General features: G+C 36.2%; 1 long non-coding RNA gene across 1 annotated transcript in view; it reads left to right on the forward strand.

Moving 5' to 3' along the window:
- Window positions 1-25,456, forward strand: part of LOC132346722 (uncharacterized) — a 90,684-nt gene that overhangs the window by 63,570 nt on the left and 1,658 nt on the right. The window contains exon 4 of the long non-coding RNA XR_009496637.1: window positions 8,456-8,555. This is a non-coding gene — a long non-coding RNA (uncharacterized lncRNA). The remainder of the gene's footprint in view (window positions 1-8,455; window positions 8,556-25,456) is intronic.

Genomic DNA, 25,456 nt, shown 5'->3' on the forward strand with positions numbered 1-25,456 from the left:
TCTTATATTCTTTTTCATTCATTTTTTCTGTGTGTAGGTTTTGTTTTTTCATTTAATTTCTGTTTTCTTTGATTGTTTTAGGTATTACTTGATTGGTACGGAAAGGTTTTCCAACTTTCCAATTTCTATTAAATATTCACTGATCTTTACTTTCCATTTAAAATTTTTATCCTTCCTTTGAAAAAATTTGTGTCTCTCTTTTTGGGTATTTCTACCAAGAGTTTTTTTTTTTTTTTTTTTTTTACCAAAGATGGATTTGGTAAGCTTTTTAAGCTTTATATATATGGATAATATATGTATTTTACTATCATGCTTTATTAATATATATTAGTCAGATGTAGAATCAGTAGTACAGAATTGTTTTCTATAAAAACTTGGAAAAGGTTATTCACTTTTTTTTTATTCTCTCGTCATTACTGTGACTACTGATCAAAATCTGATTTTTTTATTCTGTAATAATTTAACTTCAACAACTTTTGAAAATGACTGTATCTTTGATGATCTTATTATTATTCTACATGTGGATTTTATTTTAACTATTCTGTTTGAAACTATGATTTTTTTTTCCTTTCATTCAGAGGTCTTTTATGTTTCTAGAATTTTTTTTTTATTTCTTCATATTAGTATTTTATTCCTTATACATCTGGACTCAACAGTAATCCTACACATTTAGTAATTTTAATTGTATGCCATCTATTTCTTTGTTTTTCATGTGCTTTTGTAAGAGATCCTTTATTGAATTACCAGTTTAATACATGTTCTGAAATTGTATTTGTTCTGTTATTCCTCCACCTATTGAATTAGTTTAACTCATTATATTTTTTACCTAATACTTTACTCAGTCTTCTTTAAAACTAGTTCTTTGTCTTCATGATGTTACTCTGATGTATCATCTCTTTGAAGTATTCTTAATTTCTTTGTTGCATCATATCTGGTTTTTATAGTATCGGTTTTTCATTATGATGTCTCTTTGTTGGAGTTTAATGCTTAAATATTTATTATTTTCGATTTTGAACATACTTTTTCCTAGCATTGCCATGTACTTGGCTTGTAGAGTATATAAGGTGAAAGGAACAAAGCCAAAGCCTTCCTTAGTGCCTATGGTAGGTTTAAAATTTGGAGATGCGTCCTTCATGGTAGAGGCTGAATTGCTATGGTGGAGCTTGGACACGCAGATCAGGAATTTTCTCTTCAGAAAATTCTGGTTCTCAGGAAAATTGTCTTCACCTGTTCCATTAGCTTTTCTCCCTCTTGGTTCTTAATTCTGTAGGGAGGAACCCGCTGCTATCTGTTCTTTATTGCATCCTACATGTGCCTGCACTGTAATGACATCCTGATCACTCTGATACAATAATCATCTCAGAGGAATGTAACAGAGGAAAGAAAGCACAATTTCAAAACTCTCTTCCTGAGTAGATCTTACACACAGCACTGGGCCCACCAGAATAAGTTACAATTGACTTTGTAACAACACCTCAGAGTATATTGGTTCTTCAAATCTGTTAAAAAAAAAATGCACCAATAAAACGATTTTCTTAATATCATGATGATGTTTCCATAGGATAGTTTACAAAAATGTGACAGTGTTTACTTCCTGGATAATTGATTACCCTCCACTTTGGTTCCACCAGTGGTGTTCATTTTTTTTTGCTTTGCTTTTGGCTCCGTGAAGCTGCTTTTAAGTTTTCTTTAAGATTTTTTGTACGTTTTTCTTCTTACCTAAGTGTTAAATTTATTGACATGCTATCTAAAGTCACAAAGGTATTCTGTCTTATCTTACAAGGTCTTTAGAGTATTGCCAAGCTCCATTTATTTAAAAAGACTCTGTTTCTCCCACTGATTTACAGTGGCAAGCCTGTTATACATCAAATTACCATATATGCACAGGTTTGTTTTGGGACTCTCTTTTCACTTTCACAAATTTATTCATCTGTGCCTTTGATCAAACAAAAGAAAAATTATTCATGTTGCTTTGTAGTAAACCTCTGTATCTGATAGAGTAATTCCTCTGTCTATAGTGTTCTTCAAGAGAGTCCTAATTTTCCATGGATTTTCATATCAATTTTAGATCATGCATTTTCTTGAAAAATGTTGAAATTTTACTCAATATTGCTCTTAATCCTTTAAAATCTATTAAAAACTATAGCTTTGCATGTTGAATATTGTAATTAATAAGCCTAGTATGTATCTCTGAGTCTTCTTCAGCCTTTCTAAGACTCATGATATTTCTTAAACAATCCACTTGGCTACACTTTTTTCACATGGGTTGTTTAAAAGGACTGTATACTTTGATAATGCATGTATGCAAAGTATATGTAGATCTGTTGTCATAATTACTTGTTGTCAAGTGGCTTTGCCTCCTGTTCACTGATTTCTTTGTGTACTGATCATTTTCTAACAACAACAAAAAAAATTTTAATTTTTTGTGTTTGTTTTGGTGTATAACTAGATTGAAACCAGTAAAACGTAGATCATTTAGTTGAGGTTCCCTGATCAATACAGCCATGTGTATCTAAGGCAGGAATTTGTATGTTCACAGTCTGTTGCCATGGCTTATCAGAAATCCCTCCCCTCTCTCAACTTTATCATTGTTGTTCCTCTCATTGCTTTACCCTGATCAGCACCAACTTGGTTTTATTGTGGGTGGGGGTAAGGAGGGGTTATTTATTTTTTGCTGTTATTCTAAAGTTGTGGGGGTCTTCCCTGGTAGCTCTGCTCATAAAGAATCTGCCTGCAGTACAGGAGACCCTGGTTTGATTCCTGGGTCAGGAAAATCCCCTGAAGAAGCAATAGGCTACCTACTCCAGTATTCTGGCCTGGAGAATTCCATGGACTATACAGTCCATGGGGTTGCAAAGAGTCTGACACCGAGAGATTTTCACTTTCTAAAGGTGAGCAGAAATTTGTGCTAGCACCACAGTGCAGGGGAGGTTCTCATGGAGTGTTTTTTCAGCTTTTATTTTTTTTCCTCCTTATCCTGGAAAGTTCTGAAACTAAAGTCTAAGTGGAGGGTATCCACAAATGCCATCAGAATAGGAAAAATCTTGTTGATTCAATAAAGTATTTACCTTTGTAAATTTGGACTTCTCCATAATTTGGCATGGAAATTTCAAATTGTTTTTCAATGTATTCAGTGTTTTTAGACTCTTTTTTAAAATAATTGTATTTATTTTATTTTTGGCTGTGCTGGGGTTTCATTGCTGTGTGGAATATTTGTCCAGTTGTGGCCAGTGGGGCTGCTCCTGGTTGTGGTGCTCGGGCTTCTTATTGCCCTGGTTCTTTGGTTGTGGGACCCAGCCTCTAAGGCTCAGGGGCTTCAGCAGTTGCAGGTAGAGCACAGTCTCAACAGCTGTGGCTCATGAGCCTAGTTGCTCTGTGGCACGTGGGATCTTCTAGGATCAGGGATCAAACCCGTGTCTCCTGCATTGGCAGGTGGATTCTTTACCACAGAGCCACATGGAAGCCCCTAGACTATGTCTTTCAAAATTTAGGTGGACTTTTTCTCAATTCAGGGTTAGTGCAAGTAATTTGACCTGTTCTTGTTAGAACTAGGACTTCCTGCCATTCATTTTTCACATTGCAGTAAGAATGATCTTTCCTCATCCCTTCCTACAAACCATATCATATCCCTTGTCTTAAAATCTCTACTAACTTCATATCACTTTCACTGCTTTCTTAAAAGTATCTTTAAATTTAATATGTAATTACATGACACCTGAGATCTAGACTAGAGTTATATCTCACTCTAATCTTTATTCAACTTATACTGAAAAACTTTTTTTTTTCCCCCAAGAATGCATTATGCTCCATTTGCCTCTGGTCTTTGAACAGAAGTGAAGTCGCTCAGTCTTGTCCAGCTTTTTGTGACCCCATGGACTGTAGCCTACCAGGCTCCTCTGTCCATGGAATTTTCCAGGTAATAGTACTGGCTGCTGCGTCAGTCATATCTGACTCTGTGTGACCCCACAGACGGTAGCCCAACAGGCTCCTCTGTCCCTGGGATTCTCCAGGCAAGAACACTGGAGTGGGTTGCCATTTCCTTCTCCATTGCATGAAAGTGAAAAGTGAAAGTGAAGTCACTCAGTCGTGTCCGACTCTTAGCAGCTCCGTGGACTGGAGTGGGTCGCCATTTCCTTCTCCAGGGGATCTTCCTGACACAGAAATCAAACCCAGGTCTCCTGCATTGCAGGCAGATGCTTTACCATCTGAGCCACCAGGGAAGTCTATAATAAAGATACCCTGTAATTCTGACAGGATGTAATAACATAATAGTTAAACATACTGGGCATCCAAAGCAATTTTCTGATCTTATCTAGGTTTCAGTATCCTATTTATAATGCCAATATACCCAACATTTTTTTGTGTGGATTAAACTGAAGAAAGTACTGTTTATTGTACAGTAACCAATAAATGCTAGTTTCCATTATTACCAGCTCCTTTTAATTTGTATCCCCTTCCCAACTAATAAGATTAGGTAGTTGCCAAAAATGTGTATGTTCATAAACCTTTTTCTATAAACATAAGAAATTGAGATTTTTCTTATTTAGCCATTGGGTTATTTCATTACAGATTTAGGTTATACCAAGGGAAGAAGTAGTTTGACAACCTAAGGATTTTAGATCAAGAGTTTATGACATTGTTTTGATGGATGAAGTATGTGACCTAGCATGACTTTGCTTTAGCTTTTAGTACACTCTTTGAAAAACTGTTTCATTGGTGTTATGCCATACTTGAAAAGAAGATAGTAGTCTGGCCTAAAATAATGCATTATTTTCATAAAGCTTAAGAATCTCATAAAATCTTTGCATGTGTGTGTGTTGGTCTCTCAGTCATGTCTGACTCTTTGTAACCCATGGACTGTAGCCTTCTGGATTGTCTGTCCATGGGACTTCCTAGGCAAGAATACTGGAGAGGGTTGCCATTCCCTTCTCTGGGGGATCTTCCTGACCCAGGGATCAAACCTGGGTGTCCCACATTGCAAGCAGATTCTTTACCATCTGAGCCACAAGGGAAGCCCAAAATCTGTGTGTATTGATGGTTAAAAACTGTAAAAAAATGTTTTTCAGTTTTATACAAACTAGCATTGATCATAGCCAATATTTTCACCTGCACAGTTTATAAACTGTCTTAATTTTGTGTTTGTTACAAAATTATGCCATATGTATGTATATTGTACAAATATAGGAGGGAGATGGGCTTCCCAGGTGATGCCAGTGATAAAGAAACTACCTGCAAATGCAGGAGACATAAGAGATGTGGGTTTGATCTCTGGGTCAGAATGATTCCTTGGAGGAGGAAACAGCACCCCTCTCCAGTATTCTTGCTGAAAGTATTCCATGGACAGAGGAGCCTGGTGGACTACAGTCCTTGTGTGACCACAAGCACCAGGAGAGGGGTACATTTAAAGAACTATTTTGAAGAAGTTTACAATTGTCCTTTAGCTCCTTAATTTGTATTTTCTCTTTTCATCTTTAGATCTATTGTAACATCACCAATGATTACAACATAATTAGTATGTACTAGATTGACTGAAGTTTGGATATATTCTCATATTTAACATAGTTTAGCAAACATACACTAAATTACACAAATTCTATATCATGAATAAGGGGAAAGTGGGACAATTAAAGACAAATATAGTGTATAATATCATCATTGAACATGCAAGTTAGTAGTGGTTAGGGAATTTGTGACCTAATAAAATTCAAATTTTGGGAGAAGTTAGGATCATATGTATATTCTGAAATTTACATCTGAAAGTACAGAGGATTATGACTGATAATGAAGCACATCTTAAGTCTTATTTCAGTGAATGTTAGGAAATCAGGGGAATACAGTGTGGAGGCTTTAAGTCTTAATAGAACACTTTAATTAGCATGGAAAACATTGGTATTAGAATGTTGAGTACGTAACATTAAAAGGTGGTTTGGGAACTGTGGAAAATGTAGAAAGGGAATTAATCTTTCTCTTTGAGACAATGAATCTTGACAACTGTAGTGTTTTGGCCAATATTATGACATGATGGAAGTGATATTTTGAAAGATTATATAGCAACAGTTAAAATGATTGATTTTGGTAGGGAGTAAACTGGAAGCAAAGGGGTTGATAATGGGATTATTTCATTTGTCTTATGCTCCTAATACTACTGCTACGTGCTTAGAGGCCGCATAACATCAACTTCAGAAAGGAAATTTACTTGTCATAGCATGTGCCAGAAGAATATTGAGTAAAAGTGAACATGCATATCCCAGTCCCAGGATAGGGTGTTTGTCTTTGAAATAAACAGCCTGAGATGAATTTCTCAAGTTTTTACTTAAAAATGTATTCAGAGTAATAACAGACTCTTCTATGGAATTGCTAACCACTGCTAAACTGAATATAGCCAGAATAGACAAAGGTGTCAGCCTTGTCTCTATTACATTCTAAATGCCACACAGGGCAAATGAATAAAGTATAGACACAGATGTACTTGAAGGAACAGAATAGTGTTTGTAGGGAAGATGAAAGAGAAATTGAACATGGATAGCTAACTAACAGTATTGAAAGTGTGAAAGTGTTAGTAGCTCAGTTGTGTCTGACTTTTGTGACCCCCAAGGACTGTAGCCCTCTAGGCTCCTCTGTCCATGGGATTTCCCAGGCAAGAATACTGGAGTGGGTTGCCATTCACTTCTCCAGAGGATCTTCCCGACTCAGGGATTGAGGTCTCCCACATTGCAGGCAGATTCTTTACTATATAAGCCACCACAGTCTTGAAGTGATGTTCAAAACTGTTATCACATTTACCATTGTATACCTGTAGTAGAACCTGGGTCTCCTACATTGCAGGCAGCTGCTTTATAGTCTGAGCTACTCGGGAAGCCCCCAGATAGAATAGATTTAAAGATTTACAAGAGATTTTGAAATTTCAGAACACTTGGAATAAATGATTTACCTAAAGATATTTGACTATTTAAGGTTTTCCATTAAAATATAGGTCTAAAATATTATGTAAAGTTATATCATCAATCAAAGCTTAAGAAACAGTTGTGTTTTGTTTTGTTATTTTTTTTTTTAAATTTACTTCTCCACCAGTTTCATAGAATTAAAAATCTACATGGGTTAAAAATGTCTGTAAACCTAATTTAGACCATTAGTTATCTCTTGGTAGTTTTTAAATGAGATATGCAAACCAATTAAATTAGATACAGAAACCAGTCAAGATTATGGCATTTTTACCAGAGGAAGCAACTATAAAATGAGCACAGAAATATGGTTTTGTGCAGATTCAGAAAGAGAATTGTTGTTAAATTATCAGCTCAGTGGCTAGTTTTGGTTAGTGTTAAAAATAATAACCATTAATGCCATGGATATTATTTATTTTGTTTACATACATACATCATATATAGACACAATCACATCTTGAACTAGTTTGGAATCAGTTTTTTTTTTTTTTTTTTAAACCATCTTGCCTAGAGTATATGTTAATGTTTTTGAATGGATTTACTAGCAGCAAATTCTCATTGACTGTAAAGTTATGGTGCCTGGTAATGAGGGTTCTTTCTCTTTGGCGTGAGAATGTGGTAGCCTATACATTCCAAAGTATCGCAGCTGATGTGATTTGAACTGTGTTGCTAGAGAATACTCCTGGGAATCCCTTGGACAGCAAGCAGATCAAATCAATCTTAAGGGAGATCAATGCTGAATAATCATTGGAGGGACTGATGCTGAAGCTGAAATTCCAGTTTTTTGATCATCTGATGCGAACAACTGACTCTTCAGAAAAGTCCCCAATGCTGGGAAAGACTGAGGGCAGAAGGAGAAGAGGGCGTCAGAGGATGAGATGGCTGGATGGCATCACTGTTATAATGAATGTGAACTTGGGCAAAATTTGTGAGATATGAGGGACAGGGAGGCCTGGCATTTTGCAGTCCATGGGGGTCGCAAAGAGTCCAACACGACTGGGCAACTGAACAACAACAACATTCATATTTAGTCCACGTGCCCACTAAGACATGACTAGAAGACTTATAGCCAAATGTATGTATATCAGAAGATGGTCATTAGATTTAAAGAAAATTAAATAAAAATAAAAGTGGAAATGTCCTTTCTAAATCTCCTGTTTGGAGTGACACATGTACAAGCATAGTGATTACATCCCTCAGATGTTAAGTTCCTGTCTTTTGTTACTTGGTTCTCTAAGATAGTTCTGAGATCCAGTTTGAGAAAATGTGAATGGTGCCAAAAGTCAGCCACTAATTTTTCAGCATTGCCTATGGTTTCACAAATAAGTCAATGGCCTTGTCAAATATCAGAATGCTAATATCTAAAATGGAGTGTTCAGTGAATTGGGAATCTAGTTATAAATAAATGTGAATTCTGGGAAAGAGTTGATTAACAGACACTTACAAAGACAGACAAATTAAGGATAAAGGCTTTTTACTCAGTAGTCACAGCAAGGTTTGCTTTTCCTTTATAGTCTGTGCGCTGGTTTAGAGCAGATGAAGAGTGAAGATTCTGGGGTAATTGGATGTCTCTCAGTCCTCCAAGGCCAGCAGAAATAAAATTCAGTCAATCTAGTAAGTGCATTAATGAAAGGGTTAGTGGGATTGGTATGAATCTGTGAGCTGAGAGCCAAAACAAAATTGGAAATAAGCCCTTGAAATTCTTCTGGAGTTTTTATTGCTTAAAAAAGCAGTTTGTTGAGTGTTTAACAGATCATGCTTGACTCAAATCAAAAGGCCAGGAAGAAATCTTGTTTCTTCAGCAAGCTTCACACCTGAGTTAAAAGACACCTGCTTAATATTCACGAGCCTGGTTTGACTTCAGTTATAGGTGGATTCCATGAAATGAAAGAATTGATATATTCCCCAGATCAAAGAAAAAGTAACTGTATTTAGAGACTAGAAGGTAAAATAAACTATGATAGGCTAAGTTGACAGGGAGTATTGATAAAATCTGAAAGAAATTTATTTGAGCAGTTTAGAACTAATATATGGTTCAAATAGCTAATGTGCCAATATTATTAAGGACATGTGTGTATATACACACAAATGCACACACATACTTGCAAAGAGTTTGACATGACTTAGCAAACAAAAAACATATATATACCAGTATTCACTAGGCTCTTTATTACTAGAACTTACACAGATGAAAATCCCCTCTGTATATTATTAACTCTATGTAGTATATATTTTCTTTCTGAACTGTTATTATACTGAATATGTAATGTGTTGTGTTGTTAAGCCATTATCCAGATCTATATCTCTAGAGAAGTTATGCTGTCATCCAGTGCCATATGTGGAAGGTGCTCAGAAAATATTTGCTATAATAATGACTCAATTAATGAATGAGTCCTAAACTTCTAAGCCTATTTTCTACTTAATAGACTCTTACTGGATGGTATGGGGAGGGACAAGGGAGGAGGGTTCAGGGTGGGGAACACGTGTATACCTGTGGCGGATTCATTTAGATATATGGCAAAACCAACATAATATTGTAAAGTTAAAAAATAAAATGAAATTTAAAAAAAAGTGTAATTCTAACCTGATTTGATGACCCAGAGTCTCCCATCCAGAAAAATAGACACTAAGCAGTCACTTTACTGGGGCTTCCCTGGTGGCTAAGATGGTAAAGAATCTACCTGCGATGTGGGAGACCTAGGTTTGATCCCCGGCTAGGGAAGATCCCCTGGAGAGGGGCATGGCAACTCACTCCAGAATTCTTGCCTGGAGAATCCCCACAGACAGAGGAAGCCTGATGGGCTATAGTCCATAGGTTACAAAAGTCAGACATGACTGAGTGACAAAGCACAGCACAGCAATCACTTTATTAATATATTTACATTTATTATTTATGAATTGACAAGGAAACGACATTTAGGAAATGCTGAAATGAGAATTATGCACAAGTAATGTATCATGTCTTGGTTTATATTAAATTTACTTTGTTACATTTTGTTTCTAAACTATCAGAAATGTAAATCTGGATTTATTAGCCATCGTTGAGACCATATTATGGGAACAAATGCATATTAATGCTTCAAAACTTTCATTGATAGCTTAATTTTCTTTCAGTTTCTACACTCAGAAAAATTAAGAAGGAATGAGAAAGAGTGAATAAAAATGACAATGTTTTATTCCATTTGGTGGTAATACTGTAGTCAACTTGTCATTACCTTTATTGTATGATAGTACCCCCTTCAAGAATCTTCCCTTAGACTGCAGAGTTTAGCTAAAATGTTCCATGTCTGTCTTCTCATAGCATTCTGTACATAAAGTTACCATTATTCTTAAATATAATACTAATATTTTATTGAAAATTTTAACTTAGGTGTTTATTTTCCCAAAAACTATAAATTAACTTCAAGATTTAGACTACGGTTATCTTCATTCCCTGAGAACAGTCATCACTCAGCAAATTTAATTGAATTAAAATTGCAGAAGAAAATTTAAAACAGTTTTCTGTAACTAAATGTATGCAAAATTGTTACAAATTCTGAGGAGTTAAACTCACAACAGGTTAATGCACAAAGAATTTAAAGTATTCTGTTTTGATTTTTTTTTAAAGATATGATTCTAGAAGTGCATCAAACATGATGATCAAAGTTAATTGTTCCATAGCAGTGGATTCAAAAGTATGATTAGCCATTATGGAGGCATACATAATGGTGTCATTTAAACAATATACTTCTGAGTATAACTTTAACTGGAAAATATCTATCACTATTTAAAAAGTTGGGTGAGTTGCTACTTAGCATTTGTAAATAACAGGAGAATGTATATTTCATTAAGAATATGTTAGGGTTGATGGGAGCATATAACATTAACTTAATATAGTGTATATCCATACATAACAAATTTAAGATCCTTATTTCTGAAGTTATGCCTTTACATTTTTATTTTATGTATCTGATTACCATTCTTGTATGCTAAATGCCTGTATAGGGAGAAAGAATGTTAAGTCTTACCATTTAGGTATGGTGTATCATAAAAAGCATATAGGATTAAAAAGGAAGTTAGTGTTTAGTTTCAAGGCAAAATTACACACATTAAGTATAATGTATTTGGCTCATTTGATTTTTAGGAACTGAGAATATCAAGTAATATCAACTAATAGAGTATAGAAATAAGGTAATAAAAAATGCCATATAAACCCACTGGCAACTGTTCCTTTGGAAACTATAGCACAGTTGAGATGTAGAAAGATTTTGACAATTTAGTAACCACTTTATCCTTCAACAACTGGAATTTTTAATCTTTCAATATTATAGTGAATCAGCTTCATTCCCTCTTACTGTTGTTGCTACCACTGCTAGTTTATTCTATTTTAGCTATAAATACTATAATTCTGTTTTTGTATGCAACTTATATACTAGCATATATATGGAATATAGAATAATAGAGCATACACATATGTTTACATAGATTATATAAATAAACACATATACATATGATGTAATACAATTATAGTTCATTCTATCTTTTTCCACTCTGTTCCCTATTTTTCCATTCTAAATAACTTAGATATAAAAATAGTGGGCTGAATGCTTGTGTTCCTCAAAATCCATATATTGAACCCTGAGCCCAGTGATGAGAGGTGGGTGCTTGGGAGAAAATTAGGTGATGAGAATAGATCCCTCATAGATGGAATTATTGCCTTTGTAAGAAGAGAGATGAGAGGAATGGTCTTTCTGATGTGTGAGGACACAGCCAGACCAGCTGGCTAAAAACTAGGAAGAGGGCTCTCGCTGGAGACTGACTATGCTGACACCTTGATCCCAGACTCCCCATCCTCTATGAAGAATAAAATTCTGCTTTTAAGCCACCTGGTCTACACATTTTTGTTAAAATAGCCTGAACTGACTAACACAGTTCCCTCAGAACCCTATTTTCAGACAGTCAGTGTTGTATAGAGCTCTATTCTTTCATACAGAAGCCATGATCCACTATTGGAAACTGTGGCTATTTGAGTAAGCATTTAAAGCAATTAAAATTAAGCATATTTAAAGATTGAGTTCTTCAGTCACACAAGTGCTCAGTAGATACATGTATCCAGGGATTATCATATTAGACAGCTGGGATTTTATGTATTTCTATCATCTCAGAAAGTTCTATTTGATCAGCATTGCTATACAGATTAATAATACATTAAAGAATTAAAATCATATCACCATCATTTCTTACCTGAGTGACCTTGAACTGAATTTTGTAACATTTCTAGGCTTAAATTTTTCCATATTTAGAATAAGAACAGCAGCAGTGCCTTTATTCTAGGATTTTTACCAGAATAAACCTCTACACAGAAAATCCCTTTAATAAATTGAGAAGCTGAATTTATAATGACTAGACCATATATAATATAACTTTATCCACAATCTGCAGTAACCAGTCCAGAAAGTCAATCTACTGTTTTCAATAATCATTACAAGGAAGTAAATAAGTATCTTTAACGACCATTTCTGGAAGCTAAATGGTAACTCCCACAACAATCAGCTCAAAATGACAAGGATTTGGGCTTCCCTTGTGGCTCAGATGGTACAGAATCCACCTGCAATGAGGAACACCTGGGATCGATCCCTGGGTTAGGAAGGTCCCCTGGAGAAGGGAAAGGCTACCCACTGCAGTATTCTGGCCTAGAGAATTCCATGGACTGTATAATCCATGGGATTGCAGAGTCAGACATGACTGAACGACTTTCACTATCAATAACTGACAGCTTCCCTAACTTTTGCCTCCATGTCTAGTTTAGGACCTAGTGTAGAAAGCTAAAAGAGCATCACTAATGAATCGCATAGATGTCCTGCTTCTAGACACTGCACAGCTTCCTCATGTTCAGTTCAGTCGCTCAGTCGTGTCTGACTCTTTGCAACCCCATGAATCGCAGCACGCCAGGCCTCCCTGTCCATCACCAACTCCTGGAGTTCACTCCGACCCACGTCCATCAAGTCGGTGATACCATCCAGCCATCTCATCCTCTGTAGTCCCCTTCTCCTCCTGCCCCCAATCCCTCCCAGCATCCCCCCCAGCATCAGAGTCTTTTCCAATGAGTCAACTCTTCGCATGAGGTGGCCAAAGTACTGGAGTTTCAGCTTTAGCATCATTCCTTCCAAAGAAATCCCAGGGCTGATCTCCTTCAGAACGGACTGGTTGGATCTCCTTGCAGTCCAAGGGACTCTCAAGAGTCTTCTCCAGCACCACAGTTCAAAGCATCAATTCTTCAGTGCTCAGCTTTCTTCACAGTCCAACTCTCACATCCATACATGACCACAGGAAAAACCATAGCCTCGACTAGACGGACTTTTGTTGGCAAAGTAATGTCTCTGCTTTTGAATATGCTATCTAGGTTGGTCATAACTTTTCTTTCCAAGGAGTAAGCGTCTTTTAATTTCATGGCTATAGTCACCATCTGTAGTGATTTTGGAGCCCAAATAAATGAAGTCTAACACTGTTTCCACTGTCCCCCAAAAAGACACACCAGAAGCTTCCTTTTTTTTTTTCCGTTATAAAGCTTTTCCACTTTTCTGTGTTTCTTTGAGTGTCTCCCAAAATGAAAGTGATAAGCCTGCTTTTATTTAGCATCTAAAGCCCCTGGAATATTGTATTTTGTCACTTATGATATCCTGTTGAAGGAATTAGGTGTGTGTAGTCATCCAAATAGGCTATATTGAAAACCCAGTTTTTATAAAGTACATTGCTGCTTTGCTTCTGAGTATGAATTTCAGACTTAAGAAGAAGGGTATGATGACATATGTGTCATTTGTGGACTTCTCTATGTTTGGGCAGGCTCTTGATATGTATGCTGTTTTTACTTCTATTTTGTATTGACCTCCAGCCTTCTCTAAGAAGAAGCACCCATGTGGTGGTGCTGCACTGAACTTGGGCAAAGCACCCAGTCTGGGCAAGTAACACTCTCCTTTTATGGTATTGCAGTCTATTCAAGAGATCAAATACTTAAGAAGTGTTTTAGAACAGGTCAGTAATACAGGATCCCTTTTCTTTCTAGTCTTTCACCCTCTTATAACTGAGGATTTCCATTAGCACTAGAGACCTATAGAGTCATGTAGCTTTGTTTGCTCACCTTTCAAAGCAATAGAAGGTGTATCCTCAATAATAAGGAATGCTGCCTCCATTCTCAAATATGAATATGTTCATGAATTCCTAAACCATATCCAAAATGAAGATTCCGTGTTTCACAACATGGATATCCAGTATGTATTCACATGGGAAGGTCACCTTTGCAGGAATGAAGGGGCAAAACCTTACAATGTATATTAGTAATGCTGGAAATAATGAATCATATAAAGCAGTAACTCTTCTAAAATGTGTCATAAATTTAAGCATTAAAAATGCCACGTGATGTAACATAATCTGAAAATTAACAAAGTACACAAAAGAATATACTCTGAAGTGTCAGATAATAATATTTAAAATTTTGTTTATATATATTAGATAAAGGGTCTTAGAAAGATGAGCATTTTAAAAAAGCATTGCTTAATAACCAATAGGGAACAGAAGCAGAGGCAAAATATTACAAATTTCATAACCCACTTGTTACAATTATTCCCTTATTTTCTCCTCCATATTATATGTTTAGAGGACCTCAGACTTCCCCTCCCCCCACCACTGTTGGAACTAGGTAAAGGAATTCTAGTATTTGGCCTTGAAACTGCACAGTTTTCTAATAGTAAAGGCATCTCAGTAAGATTAGAAAAAAAAAAAAAAAAGCCTTTCCCTTTTATAGCAAATAATATTATGGATTTTAAAAATCATCTCACAAGTTATTTCCAACAAGAATCTTCTCTTGAGAAATAAAATTTTTCTCCAAAGTTAGAGAATTTAGATTGATTTGCTTACATTTACTTTGTTGCACTCATAATATTTATACTGACAACTCATTTTTGAAAGGTATGTAAAACTTTCTTCTTTGAAGCTCCATGGGAATGACTGTACTTCATTCAACTCTATAGGCACTTAGAAGAGATAAAATATCTCTTTATTGGATTTTTTTTTTAATTTAACAAACCATTTTGCTTTCACATCACATATTACTGAATTTTACATTTATTAAATGATTTCATGGTAAGGATAGGCAGGCAATGCTTTAAAGTATCTGATTTGGGGCACTTCCATGCATTCATTTATAGAATTAGCATATAAACTAATCAATATTGTCAAAAGATTTTGAGTCTGTCTTTACACTCCCTCTGATAAGGCAATGTGATATTTCAGAGCTGTGTGTATGCATGAGTATGCGTGTGAGAGACAGATTAATGAAGCTGTGGGGCTGTATATTTCCTGTTTTTACTTATGTGAAAATGTGTTACTGCTACTTCAGTTCAGTTCAGTCTCTCAGTAGTGTCTGACTCTTTGCAACCCCATGGACGGCAGCACGCCAGGCTTCCCTGTCCATCACCACCTCCTGGAGCTTGCTCAAACCCATGTCCATCAAGTTGGTGATGCCATCCAAACATCTCGTCCTTTTTCATCCCCTTCTTCTCCAGCGTTCAATCTTTCCCAGCATCAGGGCCTTTTCCAATGAGTCAATTCTCATCAAGTGGCCAAAATATTGGAGCTGCAGGTTTAGCATCAGTCCTTCCTATGAATATTCAGGACTGATTTCCTTTAGGATTGACTGGTTGGATCTCCTTGCAATCCATGGGACTCTCAAGAGTCTTCTCCAACACCACAGTTCAAAAGCACCAGTGCTGCTTACCTAGATGAATTAAAAATTGAAATCAGTTTAGCTTTTGCTGTGTCTTCTGGAAGTCACTGTGTATATTTTCCTTTTGTTTCCTTTTGTTATTTACTGTTATAGAAGAAATCTAGATGAGCATGAATTATTTTATTGGATTTTGCAATTGCAATTAACTTGTTTCAATTGTAATGATGCTTGTAGCAATTGTTTATATGCCTTTTTTATGATTTTTAAGCTTTCTCTAAGATAAGAAATTGATTTTCTTAATTTGCCAACTCATTTCTCTAATTCATTAACAATTTATTTTCATAATTTTAAAAGTTATTCTCCATTCCTTTTTTTTATTTTCTGTCCTTAATTTTTATTTATATAAACTAGACTTTTTTGCTTCTATCTTTTATTCTTACTTCATCTCTCTCTCCTTTTCTCATATATTCTATTGAATTTTCAAAAGCTTCTACTTCAGTTTTCTAGGCAGTTTCTGAGTCCAAATTATTTTGGATTATATAAACTACTTTATTAAATATTTGTATATATATATATATTTTTTTTAATTTAAAGCATTTTATCTCAATTTCCCATTTTCCCGTCACCTCTAAACTAGCTTCTTAGCTGTGTAATATTTTGGAACTTTGCACACACAAGTGCATTCCTTTAAAGTTATCTTGGGCCTAGCTTCTTGAATTGATTTTACTTAAAAAAATAAATTTATAAGCCCACAGAGTCTTGTTCAACTCGTTTGTACTAGGATATTTTGTGCTCAGTGACTGTGACTTCTTCCTCTGCTTCAGTTTATGGAGGATTCTTTTTTTTTTTTTTTTTTGTCTACAATTGGAAGTGGAACTGTGATTTAGAGAACAGTGTAGGTTTCCCTGTCTAAATGTTTTAAGACCCAACAAAGACTTAAATTCACCACTTCAAAAAAATGGCCTATGGAGAACTGGGAGAAAGCCAAATCTAGAAGAGTTTTTGGCAGGGCACTTTAACTTTGTCTTTATTTGAGTTTCTTTCCAGTTTGCTCTGGCATTGAGGAGATAATTATGCTCTTTGCTCTCATTTTGGATTAGCTAAGGCAATGCTTCTTAATCTGGCAAATTGTTCTCTGATACCAGCCTGGAAGCTGCCTGTGTCTTTTCAGTTTGTCCCCATCAGTGTTTCTCTGGTGAAGTCTGATGAAGTTCCTTGAAGTCTCTGATATTCACATGCATCTCTCATCTAATTTCAAAAAAAAAAAAAAAGTGGAAAATTCACCCCTCTTTTATCTTCTTGTGATTCATTAAATAAAAATCCTGGATGAAGTTTAAAATTTTAGACAGATACTTTAGGTTGACCCATTGAAATTTGTTTTTAACCCCAAACCTGTATTTGGTTCAGCTTCCCCATACTCAGAGTTCCAAAAGCCAGAATGTTTGAATCCTTCTGCCCTTTACATCAAGTATCTAAAGACATCCCCAAATCATGTTGTATTTACTTCATGTTTAACATCTGTCAACTTTTTTTTCCATCTCGCATCGTCTCTCTTAGACTCTTTCTCAGATGAACTCTTGAGCACTATCTGAGATCCTACTGTTTGATTCATATCACAGAGAAAAGAGTTCTGCACAAACATCAACAAACTTCACACTGAAAGATCTCACCACAGCAGGTGCCACATTCTTCTGGCTTCTGCCTGGAACTGGAACTTCTCTGACGATGTCACTTGTGATGTCTGTGTGACTCATCCATGTGCATCTGCGAGTGTAGCAGAGCCTGTGCCCCAGAGAAGCCTTCACCCAGTCAGAGTAGAAACAGAACATGATGGCATCCCCATTCCCTCCATCATGGACTCTGCCAAGATCCATTCATAGGAATCCTCAGAAGTTTCTAGAGGGTTAGAATACTAGACCCCCACAGAGGTTGCCAATCAAAATTTTATCTTTGTATTGGCCTTTTCCCCTTCCTTGTTTTACTCTACTCTCACTCTTTCTCTCTGGAGTCAAGATTCCGGTCCAATAGAAAGACCTGAACTCAAACTGAGCCCTTGGAAGAGAAAACAGACTAAAACCATGGTGATAAGAACATCTCTACCCTACATAACATAGCGTTCTGGAAGTGGACCGCTTATTTATCTGATGACAGAAGGATTGCATTGTGGTGAAGTGGTGATTAGACCAGGCACACAAAGTGCTTATGCTTTTCCAGGCTCTCATGAGTGGAGGGTTGTGATAAGGAACATGCGGAAGCTGAAGTGTTAGATAACTAAGTTCCTTAAATCTGCCAACTCAAGTTATATGGAGCAAACTAGGACCTTCCATGGCTGAGTTAACGATATTCATATTTCTTGAATATAACGTAAGAATACTATGGAGAAAACCGAGTCATGGATTTAATTAAGAGTGGCAAGGCTCAAAAAATAATGAACACATAGTTTTTAAAGACGTTTTATGCCAAGTCCAAAGGCCTCTAAGGAAATAGTACAAGTCAGAGGTCTTTGGTTTGGTCATTTTACTAGATGACTGTGAGAATCTGGAACCTCCAAATTCTCAGTAATCCCCTGGGCAGGGTGAAGGACTTTAACCCCTGCCACTTGTTGGAAGAAAGCAGCACAAGATAAGGCTTGCCTTTGTCAGGACCCTTGTATGCTTCTGTCTGCTTCTACTTATTGCCTCTTGGACCAATAATTAGAGTCACTTCTCAGCACATACCACCAGGACAAGATAATTCCTGCTGTAAGGAAAGGCCTTATTTGTAGAATAATTGGAGTTCCTAGTTAATAAAGACTAGAAAGAAAACAGAGGAACACATGAAGGAATAGAACTTAGTGATATTGGACTTGTGATCAGAATGAAAGACTTCATAGGGAGAAATGTATTGACATGAGGATACATATTTATGAATTGTGCTTAATTTTCTTACCTGGGAGAAATGAAGCTAGTCATAACACTCTTCTAGGATGGTTGTTACCTTATGAACATGATACTGGCCTTACTGAAGACAAGGTGATGTGCTGTGATTATCACAGTAGGGTACTGAAGAAGGACACAGAAGGCTACAACAATAATGAGATGGTAAGAATGGATTTATTATGTTAGGGTGGAGAATGCCTCCTACTTCTGTGTGACACACAATTCACTAAAGCTTTAAGAGGTGCACTAGCAATGGGACCTTGAAATTTTTGAGCAAACCAATGTTTGATATAATATGTAGGCTTAGATTGACCTTAAAAGATGCTTCAATCTAGCTAAAGTCCTTGAAATTCATAGAAATCATAATAGAGGCCATATTATGACACTGCAGAATTACAATTATTATAATGGACAGGAGAGTTTTAGTGGCAAACAAAGTACCTTAATCTGTGGGTTTCCCATGGAAGCACTGTCTGATAGATTCAAGACAGACCCAGATTGACACTCCTCCTAATGAGAGAATCTAAACCTCTTCCCCTTGTATTTGGGTGGCCTCTCTGTCTCCGTGAGCAACAGAATATGGTAGATGTCTCACTGTGCAAATCTCCAGGTCTAGGTCTTAATTAAGAGACTGGCAGCTTTTTCTCTCCTATTTCTTGAAATATTTGCTATAGAAATATGTGTGTGAGGGGAGGTGGTGTTGGTGGTGCCTTAGCTGTCATATAAGAAATCTGAAATGAGAAGTTTAAACTGTGTCGAGAGGCCAGGAAATGACATGCCGTGTGGGGAGAGAGAGACAGAAAAGATGGAAAAGACTGAGCAGCATTTACTAGAAATGTGAGTAAAAGCCATCTTGACTGCCAATTTTTCAAGCCCAGATGGCACATGGATCAGACACAGATCAGCCAGCTGAGCTTTTCCTGAATTTCTGACCCATAATATTGTGAGCAAAATTAAGCATTTGTTTTAAGCCAGTAAGTTTTGGACTAATTTGTTGAACAGAAATAGATAATCAGAACATATGAGTAGACAAATCCAGTTTAACTTCATGGTACTTTTTTTTTTTTTTTACTGTAATTATGTTTATTTTCCTGAAAATATCAAGAGGTGGAAAGCAAAAGCACAAGATATCAGAAGCTTCAATGGAAAATTCTCAGCTCTCACCAGTTTCTGGCTCTAAGTCAGTTCACAGACAAAAGAGGATGCTCTATTCTCTTGAGGAAGATCTCTGCAGTATCTCCTCCATAATATGAAATAAGTATTTCTCCAGTATTTTTTAAGCAATTTGTAGACATCTACCAGGAAACAATGCATTGAAGGAATATAAATTATGAAGCCATATGAAGGCTTTTAAATAGGATCTGATATCAGGGGATCGAATGATAGCATGGTCCTCCCATAAGAGAAGGGTTTATCTTGGCAAGGTAAAGATTTGTCTATCTATGTATCTATTCATCTATGCATCTACCCATCCTATGAAGTCCTAAAAGAAGTTCACCTTACCTGAGACCAGTGGATTTGTGCACCCACACTATTGTTATTTCTTTAGTTCTTGTGTATATAATTGGGATAGATATACATAATATCTAATGGAACGTCCATATCTGTTTTCTGACTGAAGTTAAGACCCATCATGGTAGGAAGGCCTAACTGGTAATCCCTAAATACTGTGTGTCCATTTAGCGCCATGCGCTAGTGGTAAAGAACCCACCTGCCAGTGCAGGAAACATAAGAGATTCAGGTTCAATCCCTGGGTCAGGAAGATCCCCTGGAGAAAGGAATGGCAACTCACTCAAGTATTCTTGCCTGGAGAATCTCATGGACAGAGGAGCCTGGCAGTCTACAGTCCATGAGGTCACAAAGAGTTGGGCATGACAGAAGAAAGTTTTATAATCCCTAAACATGACACCCAATTCAGTCAAGAAGTAAATCAGAAGTTATAAGCAATACCATATCCCAGGCTTCTGAGGTGGCACAGTTGTTAAAAAATACTCCTGCCAATGCAGGGAGACTCAAAGGACGCGGGTTTGATCCTTAGAGTACAAAATGATAACCTATTCCAGTATTCTTGCCTGGGACATCACATGGACAGAGGAGCCTGGTGGGCTACAGTCCATAGTCCAAAGAGTCAGACGTGACTGAGTGCGTGCACGCGTGTGCACACACACACACACACACACATTAGAGTGAAAATGCAGAAAATAAGAAGAAGCTATTTGAAAAACTTAAAGGATTCTGGGCTGTTGGTGCCTGCCATTTCCCCATTTGACACTCTGGTGTGTCCTTGTAAGAAATCAACAACACATGGAGTGTGGTGAATCACACTAGATAAATACATCTTATACCAAGAAATCATAACCCTATTCACAGTTGCTGTGGGGATGTGGTATTTTTATTGGTAACAATATAAAATATGTTATGGGCTACTAATCTGGCAATTGTCTCTTCAATTCCCTCTGTAAAAAGAATCAAATGTTCACATTCACTCCCTATGTTCCAGTAGGCATGTAGACTACAGTAAACTAAGTTATCTGAACTTAGTAGTCTTTATTGTATTGATGACATTTTACTTATTAGACTTGGTAAACACTCATGCTGCTGCTAAGTCACTTCAGTCTTGTCTGACTCTGTGCGACCCCATAGACGGCAGCCCACCAGTCTCCCCCGTCCCTGGGATTCTCCAGGCAAGAACACTGGAATGGGTTGCCATTTCCTTCTCCAATGCATGAAAGTGAAAAGTGAAAGTGAAGTCACTCAGTCGTATCCAACTCTTGGCGACCCCATGGACTGCAGCCCACCAGGCTCCTCCAGCCATGGGATTTTCTAGGCAAGAGTACTGGAGTGGGGTGCTATTGCCTTCTCTGAAACACTCATGATGCCCTGTCACTTAGATTTTTATACCCAAGAATATATGCTTCTACCCCACACCCTCAAATCTTGAGGGCTTTGAACCAAATCATGGAGTGAGCATAGTATTGACTCTCTTGTATCCTTTACAAGAGTTACCTGCTTGTGAAGTGTGTGTTCCTTGTTCCTTCTCAGGTAGGCTTTGCCCAGCATAAAGGCCTGATTCCTAGAGGAGGGATGCCATCTGGCCAGTGATGACTCTTCTAGCCAATCAGCTGATCAGAGATAAATAGAAGATTAACTCCACTAGCTAGTTACTGATTCTGATGTCCATGGAAAGCTGAAAGCAAGTCATGCACCAAGGAGGTTGTCTAGAGTGTCTTCTGATGCTTTGTGCCTATAACCAGTGTATCACAGGAACCCTAGCCTCACAGAGGTAAGGCCACAATGGGCTCATACTATAAAGAGAGGAAAATCTCTGGCACTATAGCAGACAAAAGTCCTAATCCAGTGTAAGTTCAGGGTGATGAAATCTAGAACTAAAGAGATAGGAGGGAACTGATATAAATATGAATCATGATAGGCTTTTTTTCCTGTCAAAGAAACACCTGCACACTGTAAATAATAGCTTGTATTTTCCATGGATTCATAATCCATTTTTCCTGCTTTCATGGTGTGATGGAAACTAAGCACACACTATAATTGTTTCATCTATCATGGGGCATCCTACCAAACCTAAAAAATTAAGGTTTAATTGAAATTCTGAGTTATAATCATTTTTTATAATATCATATAGAGGTTATATATAACACCAGAAATCATAGAATATAATTGCTATTTAATTTTAGCATAGTATATTCTATGCTATGCAAAGGGATAAAATTTGGTTTATGCTAATAATTATCACTAAATTCTTATACTAAAACAGGCTTGGGGTAATTTGCACTTTGTTTCTCAATTAATTATTGATTATTCACTTGGGTTATTTCTCATCTATCATTTGTATTTTACATCAAATAACATTTCTTTGGTGTTTTGTGATTAACAAGACACTTTGTATAATAGTCATATTTAAAGATGTATAAACTATTTAATATATGTAACTTTAAATTTACCTTATTTTATCATTCAATATTCTATTAAAAACTACTACAATTTTTCAATCTTTCTGAACTATTGAATGTGTAATATTTTTCATGCATGTTATCATCTTACTGTGGATTTTACTAAAACAAGTTTTCATAAAAAGCTTGTCTAGGAAACACTGTTGACTGAACAATGAGCTTTCTGATTTTCCAGTTCACTGACTTAATCCTTACTTCCTCCCTCAGTGGTTAAAAACATTAAAATCTTACTTTAAAAATACAAAGATACAGTGTCATAAATATTATAAAAATGAATGACTGTTTTGTGGGTAAATTCTAATTGCATACTGGCAAACCCTTGAAGATTGTTTGGGTATACATTGTTGTTTTACTTTCTCAAGGAGCACATGATTATTTCATGAAAGGAGTCTGTACACATTTTAAAAAAGAATTCACCAAGATTCTAGTTGAAATTAAGCATAGCCATGACCTTAGGCAAGTCATAAAACATACTATAATAAGGGTATGCTTTATGCACTCTGTCAGAAATGTGTTGGGAGAGTCAAGGTAGTAATGTATACAAACATTTTCATCATTATGTAAGAATGTATTCAAAAAATAAATAGCAAACTCTGCAAAATTTAGCAAACTCACTTGCTTCTTTTCTCAGTGGGACTAGGGAAAATTTCTGTACATGAGGAAGTCCTGGGATTGGAATAGGAAGAGCCTCAGTTCACAGGACTTCCCTGGTAGCTCAGCTGGTAAAGAATCTGCCTACAATATTGTATCGGTTTTGCCTTACATTGACATGAATCTGCCAGGGCTGTACATGTGTTCCCCATCCTGAACCCCACTCCCACTTCCCTCCCCAAATAAAATATTGTAAAATAATTAGCCTCCAATGAAAATAAATAAATTTATATTAAAAAAAAAAAGAATCTGCCCTCAGTATGGGAGACCTGGATTTGATGCCTGGGTTGGGAAGATCCCCTGGAGAAGGGAATGGCTACCCACTCTAGTATAGTCCATGGGGTCACAAAGATCAGATATGACTAAGTGACTTTCACTATCGGTTCCCTTGAATGGCCTTGGAAATAAATATATTTCAGTATCTGAACCAGAATTTCTTATTCAGAAGCAAAAATGCAGATGCAAAATATATTTTGGAAGAGCAGTAGTTGAGAACTATGTGTAAAAAGCTATATAAACAATGAATTTCTACATTGCTATAATCATTGGTAGATACAGGCTTTGCAAGCCTTAAAGCTTATATAATATAAATGGCATGTATTATAAATAATATTAGATAAACACATTAATATTTACTTAGAATGTGGAGAAATCATTATAAATTGTGAAGCTAATAAAATGCAAATTGCCACAAATACTACAAAAGCCAGAAAAAATATGATACTCTTTATAATTACTTTCTGACATCTCTATAATGTTTTCCCTGTATATTATTTAGGTGAATATTCCTTGATCACCTCTTTTTATAAAAATAATTTAAAATGTAGTCTATGATAATAACAGTTTGGATAGGTCTTTTCTTCTTTGCATATTTCTCTACATATTTCCATTGTGTCTACTATGAATAGCATTCAAAAAGTGAATATAGTCTCTGACTTGCATCATGATGCCAGGAACACTGACACAGTAGCCCTAGAATTAGTATAAAAAGCAAAGTTCATAATCCTATAGCAGAATGAGCACAGGTACTGTTAGGAAAAATTGAGGTTAGAACCTCAGTGTGGAGTTACGTCTCTTTTGTCCATCCTTGTATTTCTAGTTCCTAGCATAGTTGCCTGCCCATGAAAGGTTCTCAGTAAGTAATTGTTAAATAAATTTAAAAGTTCATGAATAAATAGGTCTGGAGCGATTCCATTTCTGGTTCCTAGAGTTATTTCCAAACTGAGGGTTCTAATGGTATCTTAACTATGAGTAAGATTAAGAAAGGACTGTAACCATTTGAATATCTCATGTGATAATAAATTTAAATGTACTCCCTACTCCCCTTGACAATATCTTTATTCCACAAATATTACCTGGATCCAGATGCATACTTGTAGACTCTAGACTAAATTGATGGAAGGGGAGGGACAAAGTGAAAGCAGGCTCCATCTTAATTTTGAAATTTTACACAACCTTTTAAACTCAAGTGAACACATTGCTAAAGCTCTTTGAATTTTTTGAGATAGCTTTAAAATTCATTTATTTTCTACTGTTTTTCTGTTGTCTTTAAAATGTTGATGGTTAATTGACTCACATGTATTGAGCAGTAACTACTGTTGGCTACTCAGAATACTATGTTTTCGATTTAATTCAACATAGATTTATTAGGCTAGTCACTACTACTTAGGTTTATAAATATGACTAATTATCTTTTAATTGCCTGCCCTCAAAATTCTTAAAATCACTTTGAAGATCCCGACTTATTAAAGTAACAATAATCCTGTATACAAGACAGCAAAAGAGACACTGATGTATAGAACAGTCTTTTGGACTCTGTGGGAGAGGGAGAGGGTGGGATGATTTGGGAGAATGGCATTGAAATACGTATAATATCATATACGGAACAAGTCGCCAGTCCAGGTTCGATGCATGATACTGGATGTTTGGGGCTGGTGCACTGGGATGGCCCAGAGGGATGGTATGGGGAGGGAGGAGGGAAGAGGGTTCAGGATGGGGAACACATGTATACCTGTGGTGGATTCATGTCGATATTTGGCAAAACCAATACAATATTGTAAAGTTTAAAAATAAAATAAAATTTTAAAAAATTTAAAAAAAATAAATAAAATATCATCTTTGGAGCTTGGATTAGATTCCAGAAGAACAACACGTAATCTGGTCATTTGTGTTTTTGGTGAAGGGTGATTGGTGTTAGATGATTTTCTCAGAGGAAATTTACTAAGGGCGGGAAAGCTGAGGTCTCCTAAAGAATCAGAATAATGAGATAACCTA

This window comes from Bos taurus, chromosome 12 (assembly GCF_002263795.3).
Source record: "Bos taurus isolate L1 Dominette 01449 registration number 42190680 breed Hereford chromosome 12, ARS-UCD2.0, whole genome shotgun sequence".
In the NCBI taxonomy this organism is placed as follows: domain Eukaryota; kingdom Metazoa; phylum Chordata; class Mammalia; order Artiodactyla; family Bovidae; genus Bos; species Bos taurus.